Raw genomic sequence first — 13,048 nt, 5'->3', positions numbered from 1 at the left:
TAGGTCTGGATTTGGAACCATACTCAAAATGAAAGTGGAAAATCACGTTACAGGCTGATCCAACTGGAGTGGAAGTTCCTCAAGACAAGTCAGAATGAGGCTCAGTAGTGTGTGTGGCCTGCACGTGCCTGTATGACCTCCCTACAATGCCTGCATGCTCCTGATGAGGCAATGGATGTTCACCTGAGGGATCTCCTCCCAGACCTGGATTAAAGCATCAGTCAACTCCTGGACAGTCTGTTGTGGCAGGCCAGTCGATCAATGCTGACAAAATGACAAAAGTAAGCAAAACATCAGGCAGAAAGGATGAGAACAGAGAAATGGTCTGTGGTCAGCACCTGCAGAACCTCTCCTTTATAGGGGTTGTCTGATAATTGCCTCTCATTTCCACCTGTTGTCTGTTCCATTTGCACAACAGCAGCTGAAATTGATTCACAATCAGTGTTGATCCTAACTGGACAGGCTGATTTCACACAAGTGTGACTGACTTGAAGTTATATTGTGTTCTTTCAGTGTTCCCCTTTATTTTTTTGAGCAGGGTCGGGAGTGGTCAGAGAGCCTTCAGGAACGGGCGGAAGCGGAATTGAGAATTCAGTACTGTACAGGTCTCTAAGGTGGGGTTCACCTTTGTCGGGTCGCCAGTCTATAGCATTGCTAACATAGTTAGACAATCATCCAGTCACAAAACACATCACATCTACAGCCAATTTAGAGTGGGAAGGGTGGGAGGAAGCTGGAGTACTCGGGAAAAACGATGTAGAACCTTCTTACATTACATTATACATGTTACATTTTTGTTTTGTGAATTTGCATGGGCAAAAAAATCAATCGTCTTATCCCAGATGTAAGGAGCATAAAGTGGCTTAATACAAACTTAACACTTGACAGTAGAGTCTGTATAATCTAATTATAGCATTTTTTTAGGCTAACCCCATACAAGCAGTAAAGCTGGATCCATACTCCGCGAGACAAAGACATTTTTCCCCCCTGCAGACGTTACGCCCACAAAATGACGTCATTTTTTGTCTCTGACCGCCCGCTGATCCGCACTCCTGTGCACAGGGTCTGGGCCGACTTTGTCTTTCAAGGCTGTGCGGCAACCATGCTGTGATTGGTCTGAATTTATTGTGGGCGTGATGAAAGTGGAGAAGCGCAAGAGCCTCTCCAGGTATATATGTAGGTGTATAAACAGCACTGATTCAACAGATTTAGATAAGACCATACTGGTTTTGCATGATGAGCAATAAAAGAAAGAAAGAAAGGCAAGTAAGGGTGATTTGTCACCAATAACCCCAGACAGCCATTCACACATACCAGATGGTGACTGTTATTACCATTCTATATACTCCTACATACCCGGGCATAACAGGCTCGTTAACAATGTCTGTATATCTTTGCTATTGTTACTTTTAATGTCGCATCTTCACAGCTCATCACCGGACGGTTTGAAGTATCGCAGGCACATTGGAACACAGTAGATGTGCAAATGTGGTCATAAAGGCACAAACACTGAATCTTTGCTATTGTTACTTTTAATGTCGCATTTTCACAACTCATCGCCGGACATCTCACGCTGTTGCAGGCACCCTCTCTGTATAATGCCCTCTTGCCATGGCACAAGTCCTTGTGGTGTGTTAAAAAACTCAGTAAAGTCTTTCCTTATAGTTTAGTGGGCGGGCCGTATGAGGAGTTCTGCACACACGCGTCTCGCGGAGTATGGTACCTCAGTGCGGAAAAGACCTTTTTTTTGTATCTCTTACCACCCATGGAGCGCGTTCTCTGCTCTTTGTCTCGCGGAGTATGGAACAGCCTTTAGAGGAACAGTGACAGGAAAAACTCCCCTTCAGGAAGAAGCCTTGAGCAGAACCTGGCTCAATAGGTAACAGTATTCTGCTCATGGCTGGGAAAGGATGGTAGAGGAAGAGGACTAGATAGGACTGAGAAAACTGATCTGAAAGGGTGGCAGAGCTGAGTTTAAGTAGAGGTCATATTGACTGAGATACTGAAAGGCCAATACAACACACAGATCTCCGTGTCCACCTAATGCATTTGAATTTAGTGTACCTTGAAAATGTATTCTGTTAAGCTAACCTGATCCAGACCAGGCTAACGTCCAAGTTTGATCAATCCTTGTGCCTGATCTGTTTAGTCAGCAGTCACTCTCATCCAAACACAAAGTGTTTGTAGTTGTGTAATCTTCATGTTTCTGTTGTTGTTTCATCATGTATTCAACATTTGTTTAAACAGTTTATTTAATCTGCCAGGGATACAGTGTGTGCTGTCATTATGTTAAAGTTTGTCCGTGCAAAGCTTCCGTTCTGCAAACTTGCAACACCCCATTTTACTTTTGCACGATTTGTCCATTGTTCCCCTTTTTTTTCTTATTATAAGTTTTGTTTATAATGCATCTTACAACACTGATTTTTAAATGTAGACGTTAAACTTGTTAGCAAATAGATGCATATACATATAAGAAGCAATCAGACATCATTCATTTGAAGAGTTTGTACGAAATAAGATTTTTTTTTTGTTTTAGCTGCATTTTTCACTACTAACTCCAATCTGTAGTTTTTGATTTATTAGCTGCTCCATAATGTTTAGGTAGCTACTAACTGTGTTTGCAGTTTAATGATGAGCAGGTGCAGTATAGCTTTATTTTAGTGCCTTTCCACTGAAAAAAACTACTTCCTGTGGCCTAAAACTACACAAGCTATGCTTGAAATATCAATGATCTAATAACATGAGTGTAACCATTTTTTATTTTTGAATATTTTTATGTATGTACTATATATAAAGCATGTTGTATTATATTGTAGCAGTAGATTGTAACACTTCATTCTTGCCCTCCATTTGCAACAAACTGTAACAGGAGGGTGTGTGGAAGGTGAGTGGAATGTTTCTGTTGGCAGTAAACTAGCAAATAACTTATTTGTTGCATGTCAGTTGCAATCAGATACAGGCACTGCAAATTAGGCGCACAAACTGCTTACATGGAGAGTGTAAGAAGTGGCCTGTGGGTCTGTGTGGATGTAGGGAGGATGAGCAATTTGTCCGGATCAGGGAGGAAGACACAAATCCCTTTGGAAGCAATACAACAATCAGGAACAGATGATAATTTATGCTTGTCACAGAGACTGAGGTGTAAGTATATTTTCGCGGCCCTTCTCCCCAGGCTCATGCTGACACACTCTCTCAAGCCTCGACTTGTCTGTGGATGTGTTGCTTGGCGAGTACTGCTGTGCAGAGAGACTGATTGCAGAATCTCTGCTATGAGAAATATCACTAATGAACTGAGAGGTTACAGAGTACACAAACTCAGCAAAGCAATGATGACAAGAGGTGAGGGGGAATGAAGTGGATGGGTTGACATTTATTCATGATTTGGAGAGTTGTAAACAAACGTGCAAAAGTTCTTGCTGCAGACATTTGTGCTGACTGATATGAACTCAATAATGTGTTTACCTGCAGTGTGACAAATTCATGAGAAAATGATTAATGTGACTCAAAAAAAGATACATTAGTAACTCAACATTTCATCTCAAGCTTTGTCTTGTGAATGTTAAATAGTTCAGAGTTAATTGTTATTAAAATCCAGTGGTTGTTAGACTTCAGTTTTTTTCTATTTATTTGTATAGCACATTTTACAATCAGAATTGTCTCAAAGTACTTCACAGAGACTCAGAACCTGAACCCCCAAGAGAAGCAGTGGCAAGGAAAACCCTTCTCTTTTAACCCTTTTAACAGAAGGAAACCTTGAGCAGGACCCAGCTCATAAGGAGAACCTTCCTGGTTCCACAGCAAGTCAAAAACGCTCTCCTGTCAGACAGATTTTTCTATTTTTTGTCCCTTCACCACTTTATTAAAGAGAACAAAAATGTTAAAACAAATAAACACTATCTCCAAAGTTCTGAAAATCAGTAATAGGAGAGAGTTTAAAACATGTGACTCAGCCCATCTCTGCTGTCTTTGAGTTTTGTGTGGCTGTCTTCTTTTTGAGTTGGACCGGTCTGTGAGCTGTACTTGAAGGGTACAGGGGCCTGTTTTAGCTTATGGGCTGTATTTTGTTTGGGTCTGGCTAAGATGATAGACAACAGCTAGGATCTCTTTCATTCTGTACCTGCACGATTTATAGTATACTAATATGGATGAAGTTTCTGTGACGTCACTCGCAGTTTTCCAAGAGACAGTTTAAGTCTGTGGGATGCACCGACACAAGTGGAGCTGAAGCAGGAAGCTTGATTTGAGACTCAGTACTTATTTCAAAGTGCCTGTCCTTTGGAAACTGTTTCCTAGAGTGACCTCCTAGATTTTTTTGCTCCACAAACCCTCTAATACATCAGGCTAAAATGTGGCCAGTCAGAGCCTGGAGTCCTGGCACTGTACATGGCAACAAGAAAAGAGGAAATGTTGAATTACTTTACAGCGTCATTAGTAACTCTAATGACATCATCATTCATAGGTGGCAGCAGCTGACACTAGCATGTGAATGCAGAGTGTGTTTGTGTGAATGTTTACCTGGCTGTCACAGAAGGTCCCAACACATGACTGAGACCTACAGCTTGGGAAACTCACACACACACATGTAAGCGCATGCACATTTCTTCCACAAATGTTCATCCTGGGAGTCCGGGGAGATTTGGGAACCATTCAGACTTGTGCTCACATGGCAGCAGCAGCCTTTATCCTCCTGTGTTTGTCAAGGTCCTTTTAAACAAATCCATTAGGACCAGGCGCCACAGGGTTAGACTGCCCAGCATGGGCACACAGATGGCCTGGCAAGCGCACACACACACACACACACACATTATAAATGGCCTCACACAGGTAGTGATGATTCAGACCCGGCAGGGGTCTGTGGGGCTGTTTTGACAGGATGAATGCCGAGGGTGGATGAGGCAGGTCAGACAGGGAAGAGCAGTGAGGAGGAACTGCCAGGAAAGGAGACTTTCTCATGGTGGGAGAAACACCACAAGACAGAATGACTCATTTAACCAACAGAGAAACCAAAATACCACCAAGGCAGGGAAACACTGTCCAGCTAGCATGTAATCCTTCTTTTACCTTACATTTGGGCAAAAGCCATTGGATTATGTCATCGCTCTCAGTGGTGTAGCATCTAATGGGGAAACGACTTTATGTCCTTTTCCTATGCATGTGATGATCTGATAAAGATTTTCAGTCATTTTTAATTCAAGAGTTTGAAGCAGGGCAACTTCCCTTGTGTTTCTTGAAGACATTTCACTGCTCTTCCAAGTAGCTTCATCAGTTCTGAAGTTCAGTTCTATGTCCAATTGCCATGCTTCAAGCTCCTCAAGCTTTATTGAAGAGTTTTCTCAAATTATGAACCACTAAAATACTAAATAATCCATTTGTCATTTGTAGTTCTAACGCCAGTTTACTGAAACAGAACAAGCCTGAGACGTGTCCGACCTGTGGCAAAGCCAATTCCTGTTGCACAGCTAAAGGACTCTTGCAATGTTCAGAGCTGGGGATTTCAGTTCACACTGTTTAATAAATTGTGCAAGAAGTTGTTTATGATGGATGCTATGGTCTGGAGGCGGGTGGGTGGCCTGCTCTTCTGCTTGCATTGCCGTGGCTATGAGAGCTCTGCCAGATGACGGAGGCTGTGTGAGAGAAAAAAAATAAGAGAGAGATTATGTCGGTTCAAGCTTTGCTTCTGAGTGATGGCCTCTGTACTATAGGACACTATGTTCTTAAATTAGATCTTATTAAAAAGATCTAAGATAAAGACAGCTTTCCTCATATCTCATAAAACACATCTGTCCTAATGGCTGCTTAAGCAGGTTACCTGGCTACAGCAGCGGGAATCCTGCAGGACAAAGGCAGTATATGGGTGTGTTTATTGAGGACAAGGCATCTTTTATTTGTCTTTAGAGTCTATTCTGCAGCAGGATTTTATGGCCACCGTGTCGTGTGGGCTTCAGAGCTGCTGCCCTTTATATTCACATAAAATTTATAGCTCACTACAAATGGACAGCTGGGCTTGACAGTGTGGACACACAGGGCCAAAAAGACAACACAGCGTCCATTCACAAAAATCCCATTCAGGAGTCACTCCATTTATGGTAACGCAGGCGAACATGATCCCACCATATAAGACAAAAGCATTCCACTCGGACGTTAATATTATTACATGCTGAAAATAAATGATAGTCTGCACCATTGTTGCAGAATATAGCAAAATAAAGAAGAAAAGAAAGAACATCATGTTTGTGTAGAAATCTCAAGATGGATCAATACGTTTGATCCATCAATACAGCAATACATGTTCATACTGGGTCCCCTCTTACTGCTTCCATAGGATTTAATTATGTGAGCTGCAGCAGGTGCTGCTGACCATCAGTCCTTAATGAAGCGATCATCAGCAGGTGTACAGACCTCTATAAAAACAGACATTTTGATTTGCTGCTCTGGAACATTCAGGTGTGTGTTAACACAATGACAATAGAGAAAGACATAAACAATGGTGTTAGAGAAGTGAGAAGTGAAATCGTAGTGGCATTTCTTTGACATGTCTATTTTAACAATGACCCAATCACGCTACTGTAGAAATTGTTATAATTTATTATAAAAGACATCTTATTCTAATGTTATTAAAGACCATTGTAGCAACGCGACTATAGATGATTAAAACGTTTTTGAAAGGCAGGCTTGCTTCTGGCTCTGGCAAAACCAAACTACTTCCAAACTGCCTTTTTTAGGGGCGAGCTCTTCTTTGCCGGCTGCCATGTTGTTTAAGTGTGTCTCTGTCTGATACAGGTGGGGAGGGACTAAGCCCACTGCGTCGGTGGTGGAAGTTAAAATCGATTTTTATGAAAATTGTCCTAAAGAGCAAATTTGAATGATTTGAAAAAAATGATTTATCACCCAGCCCTAGGTTCTCTTTTATGCTAATAGTGGATGTTGTACTTGTACTCTTTGTAGCTACTACTACTTTTTTTTCTAATACTTTAAACGTTATTTTACAAGTAGTTATTATATAGATCTATTTATTTTTTCAAAAAGGAACAATGTCATGTGTCACCACACTGCTGCTACATACCTGCATGCTTAGGTACACTGTATAATACTGTAGGTATATGGTCAGAGAGTTTAATATGACTCCATGGTGGAGAAAAGGCTGTATTGTGCCTTCGTCCTTAGCAAACACACTTTTCCCACAGGGCTAAAACACATACACACACACACACACACGTACACAGACACACTCCTGCTTACGTTTTTCCCACAGTGCTCGGCACTCCCGGGGGAGTTAATTGCTGTAATCCAGGGCAGAGAATTCAGATGCAGCAATTACACCACAGCGAAATGGCTTGGGAACCCACATACACACATGCAAACTCAAAACGCACTACTGTTATAACAAACTTAATGCACATATATGGTACCTGTGTGTTTGACTAAAAAGTTAACTTGCTGCTTTTCTCTCCGATTCATACAGAAGTGCGTACAAGCACACACGTGAAAATGCATATGTAAACACACACATATATACACACACGCACATGCTATGCTGAGCAGCCATCCGCCTGTCAACACTGGAGCAAATTAACTGACATCAAACACCGGTGAGCACAGGCTTAGACATGTAGGGGACACAGTCTTACTGAGGGAGAGGAGGAGGAGGAGGAGGACATAGGGGTGGAAAATAATGTAGGCAGAGAAGGAGATGAGGATTGGGGAGGGAGAGGAAAGGACCGAAGGTGGGAAGGGAGATGAAGTGATGCTAAATGCTAAAGAGGCTGATCAGATTAGCTTAAGAACAAAAACAATATACATATAAGGAAATAAAATATGTTTTATAATTAAGCTCCACCGGTATTCTGTTAATATTATGGATCATTCATAATTATATAATATACTTCATTTACTAGTCTAGTCTATAATTATTTGCTACCTGTAGAAGGTGAGACCTTTTATGAGCATAACTAGGTTATTACTAATGTTGTTGTGGCAAAGATATTTTTTCTGAGTGGCACTTAACAATAACATTAACGTTTACTATCATTTTTGACCCTGTGATAGACTGGCGTCCTGTGTGGTGTGTACCCCACCTCCTGCCAATTGCCAGCTGGGATAGGCTCCACCCTCCCCCATGACCCTGTAGTACAGACTTTTAGATGACCACTTTTTGGGGAAGCAAAGCAGTTTTTTTTCTCTGTAAAAATACATTAATAGGTAGCACCAAATACATGTAAACCCTGTCCTGTAGTTATACTGTTAGCATACTCTTCGGACAGTAGGAGGAACCAGAGGAAGAACTATAGTCTCTTCCTTATTCATGTTGTCTGTACTACATGTTACACAACACCAGGGTTAAATCCAACACACACACACACTAAGCGTTCAGCCTCATTAACTGTAATGACATTGGGTAAAGTGCTGAGATGTACCAACAAACTCCCGAACATGAGCTGGAGTGTGCAGGAGACAAAGAAGGGGGGGGCGGCCTGTCACTGATCCCAGCTGCTCCTTATTCAGCTGCACACGTGCAGCTTCCACACATCACCTGCCTCCAAGCAGCTGCTATAAAAACTATAGAAAGTACCTACAAAAAGTACCTTAGTAATGCAATGTGGAAACAAAAGCATGTGGAGGCTTATTCTGTTTGTTTATAATACTGCATAAAAATTCAGGTGCTTGTTATGAATCGATCTTGGTATTCCGGGATGCAGTGTGGTAGCTTCAGCTGGTGAATTTACCATGTTTGAGTGAAACTGCCTGTTGTGTAGGAGTGTATGTAATCATCTGCCTCAGTGGTCCCATATGCAGACGCTGTGTTGTGCAACATCAGCAGTCCACCCCCCCATGGACACGACTTGACAGACCAAACACTCTCCCCATTTGTGCATCTGGTTCTGTACGAACACGACTCAACTACTGCTAAAGAATACCAGTCAATAGTGCGTAGTCTGAGGAAGAACCTAACATGATGGTTATGTTAAGTATTACATATTTTCATGTGTGGTCGTAATTGAGCTGCTATATGGAAAAAGTAGAAATGCCGCACTGAAGATAAAAATCTTGACAATTCGTGGTGCCCAAAGGATGAACCATTTTTATCATATCTCAACATCTAGTGATTCAACTACTGCAAAATCTGTTTCAGACCTACGTGGTTCCTAGTGGGTAAATCCTAATTTCCCAAATTAGCCTTTCATCCAGCACCAGCAATGCAACATATTGTTCCAAATATAAGAGTTTCTTTTCTTTTCTTGGAATTACATTTGGAAAAAATTGTGTCTTTTATCAGGACTCAAGTAACCTACCTCTCTAAATTATTTTACAGTGCTAGGGGACTTGTTGGGTGGCTGCCTTCCATATAAGTATTATTAAAATAGTTCTAAAATGAGTAGTAATGGGCTATACTAAATCTACCCTTCACTGAATATTCCTCCATTTATAGCGTGAAGTTACCAACTGTGCTATACAAGCACAGGCCCTTCTCACTGTATGCAGTATCCCTTAATCTTTGTGCTGCAGCAGACTCAATTTATGAGCCACATTTATGAAATATTGTTCCTTTTAGAGCAGTCTCACCCACCAAGCATCTGCTGTTAAAATAGGAACAACGTTTCCAAGTGTAATTTTTTTTTTTACCGAAATAATTATTGTTTCTCACAACATATCACATTGCCTTTTATCTGTGTTGGAGTAATTACTTTAACTGAACAGCTAAATAACAGGCATTCAATATATCACAATGATACATAGGTTGAAGATAATCAGAACTGACATCTGCTGTAAGCTAAAACCTTTGAAATTATAAATGAACACAAATTCACCCTAATGGGGGAGGTTCAAATATTTTTGTGAAACTGAAGCCTGCGTGTGTTTCTTCGTGCGGGTCCAAACAGAGGCGTTGCTAGCCTGGATGTATGGCTGTGATGTAACACGAATGAACATCAGCTTTAATCTCTAAAGCTGATGCGCCCGCCACCCATCGCAATGTGGCCGCTAATGCGGTCAAAGACGTTGCCTGGTGTGATGGCTGCATCGCTGCAGGCCACGGCTGCTACCAGTTAGCAACAGTCCCTGGACACTGCTAGCCTTGTAGCTGGTGATTTGTAGGACTAACTGCAAGCACTGACAGCTGCAATGTGTGTGAGTAATTAGGGCCCGTGACAGGTACATATTAGCTCTGTAACTGATCTCAGGGGGTGTTTTCCTGTCTGTTAAGTTGGCTGCCCGGAAAAAAAGCTCAGTGTAGCATAGCGCTAACATGTTTACCCTGTATAAAAGTGTAGCAGAGCATAAGATGTTTAGACGAGGTACTGTGTAAATCGACACTAAGCAACAAATACACTGCACATTACATGTTTGTACTGTACCATAAAATATACAAACATGACTACCAAAATCTTTTTTTCAGATTTTGTCCATTGGCTATTTTCACAGCAGACTTGGTACAGGGATTAATAAACAAATTTTAAAAATTTGGTGATGTTCCATTAAGCTGCTTCGGTAGTAAGGTCCTGCTTTTGGTCATTGTCCTCACATTTGTCTCTAGAACACTCTGGTCCTCGGCTGCAAAACAAGCCAAAATCATCAGCCCTCCACCACTGTGCTTGACAGTGTGTATGAGGCGTTTCTGCTGAAATGCTGTGTTTGGTTTTCAGGAGACATGGTGGTGATCATTAAGACCAAACAACTCCACTTTGGTCTCATCTGTCCATAGGACATTGTTGTGTTTTGCTTCCACGTTCTTTTTCAACATAAGAGGCTGGTAACCCTTCCAAACAAACCAGACAAAATAGTAAACACGGAAAAGACTTGTTCAGTGTTGGTTAGGTACAAAAAAAAACTTGAATAGATTTAAGGATAAAACACCATATTTTGGGTGCTATGGTCACCAAGACATAGTGTCACATTATCTGTACTTACCAATAAAGCACTTCAGCTGAAGTCTGTTGAATTACTGTGCACGTAGTCAGACCCTGTCCATGCACTGACATGTTAGGTGGTCAGAGTGAGACCTCTCTCTTTTCAGTCAGTGTTTGGAATACATGTAGAGTTGTAAATCATCAAGCCATTATATCCTTCTTCCTCAATCAAAAGTCTTAACTCTTTGGTGTCTTTGTGTGTGTGTGTTCTTATGACAAAAAGCATGACTCAGGCACACACTCAACCTGTCTCTCTCCTTTGGGAGCACATCAGACTCGTACTGTGATAACACATTAGTTCAGTCAAACCCCATACGTGCTGAGCTCCAGCTGTGTCATGTCTCCTCCCCTGTCCTGTCCTTCGCTGCACAGCTGGATCTCTTCACTGTCTGTTTTTACACTTATGTGTGTGTGTAGTGTGAGTGTTTAGTTAGATGCTCTGTGGTTTTGAGCATGTGCAGCTTTTTGCTTTTGTAGTACACACTCATAAACAGTATAGTTTTACGGCGCATGTTTAAACGCAGAGATAGAGCACTTCTGCCTGTGACACTTGTTTGTTTTATCTCTGAGTCATTTAGCTGCTCTGAAGCTGATGGTGTAAGAGACACTCCAACATTTGCTCTAATGATTTATGTGAAACAGATACACTTTATTCTCTGCTGGAATCCGTGGATGCTGCTCTGAGTTTGTTTTTACATTCAACATGCAGAATTCTCCAGTGTCAGTGTGTCACTGTTAAACTGATAAACTGTGATACCCTGCTGTTAGCACAGATCAGAAATGGTGGTGACACACACACTGATAATGACAGTTTGGTTGTTGCTGATATTTGGTTATGTAATTATATCTTGACAAATACTATTTAAACATTAAATAATTTCATTTCTGATTGTAAAATGTGCTATGTGAATTTATTTTCTATATATTTATATAAACGTATATAGAGATCCAGGGAGTTTTTCCTTGCCACAGTGCTCTTAAGGGGGGTCAGGCTCTGAGTTTCTGTGAAGCGCTTTGAGACAATTTCTGATTGTAAAATGTATAAATAAAACTGAATTGAATTGAATTGAATTGTATATAGTAGTAAGTAGTAACCTAAACTTTTTACATTACAATTACAGTGCAACACATCACCACACCCCTTTCACTTGTTGATTTTGTCTGTCTTCCCATTTTCCTTTGTGTTGTTTTAGTATTAAAGAACACAATGTAACTCCAAGTCAGTCACACTTCTGTGAAATCAGCCTGTCCAGTTAGGAAGCAACACTGATTGTGAATCAATTTCAGCTGCTGTGGTGCAAATGGAACAGACAACAGGTGGAAATGGTATTGTATGATTTAATAACATTAACTAGCAGACAAAAAGAACTCACAAAGCCTTATTGCAGGGGTGGACAGTTATTTTTTTGCAAGAGCCACATAGAATTCCATAAGAAAGCAAAGGGCCACATTTTCTTTTCATAAATAATACAGTAATATAAACTGGAGATCACTGGCACAGTATCTACCTTTATAAATATGGTCTTGTTACATTTTTATCTTCGTAAGAGTCTTTTGCTGTAATTTACTGCTTGCTCCTCTGTCCTCTCTGTGTGTGTCCATGTCTACTCTAAGTGTATGTTGGTTGTATGTTAAAACACACTCCCGCACAGCAGCACAGATAATGTGAAGATATTTTTACAGAAGAAAGACCATTAGAAACTAAAATAAAGTTTTGAAAGTTGGGCAAGAAGTGTGCTGTTTAAGAACAGATGACAATGAACTATTTTAGCTGCAGCACCGCAGTAACATCTGAATGCACTGTGGAGTTTCCGGACGCTTTACCGTACATTTCAGCATAGTCGTGCAGCATTTTTTAAGTGTAGACAGTGCAAGCGGTCTCTACAAAAAGTAGATGGGTACCTGATGCAGTACAGCAGCGTGGAAGAGACAAGAAGGGTTGGGAAGACGTTACTGGTAATGCCATGCTCAACAGCTGACTTTTGCTGCCTTTGTTTAATATGTATGTGGGCTGCATTGAAGATGCAAGCGGGCCGGGTCTGGCCCGGGGGCCGTACTTTGCCCAGGTTTGCCTTATTGTGTTGTTGTCTATGTCATTTTTTTGGTGATTAAATAATGTTCCTGGTTTTAAAATTGACATATTT

This window comes from Parambassis ranga, chromosome 5 (assembly GCF_900634625.1).
Source record: "Parambassis ranga chromosome 5, fParRan2.1, whole genome shotgun sequence".
Lineage (NCBI taxonomy): Eukaryota > Metazoa > Chordata > Actinopteri > Ambassidae > Parambassis > Parambassis ranga.
The sequence above is the reverse complement of the archived record's forward strand: the minus strand, read 5'-3'. Positions refer to the sequence as shown.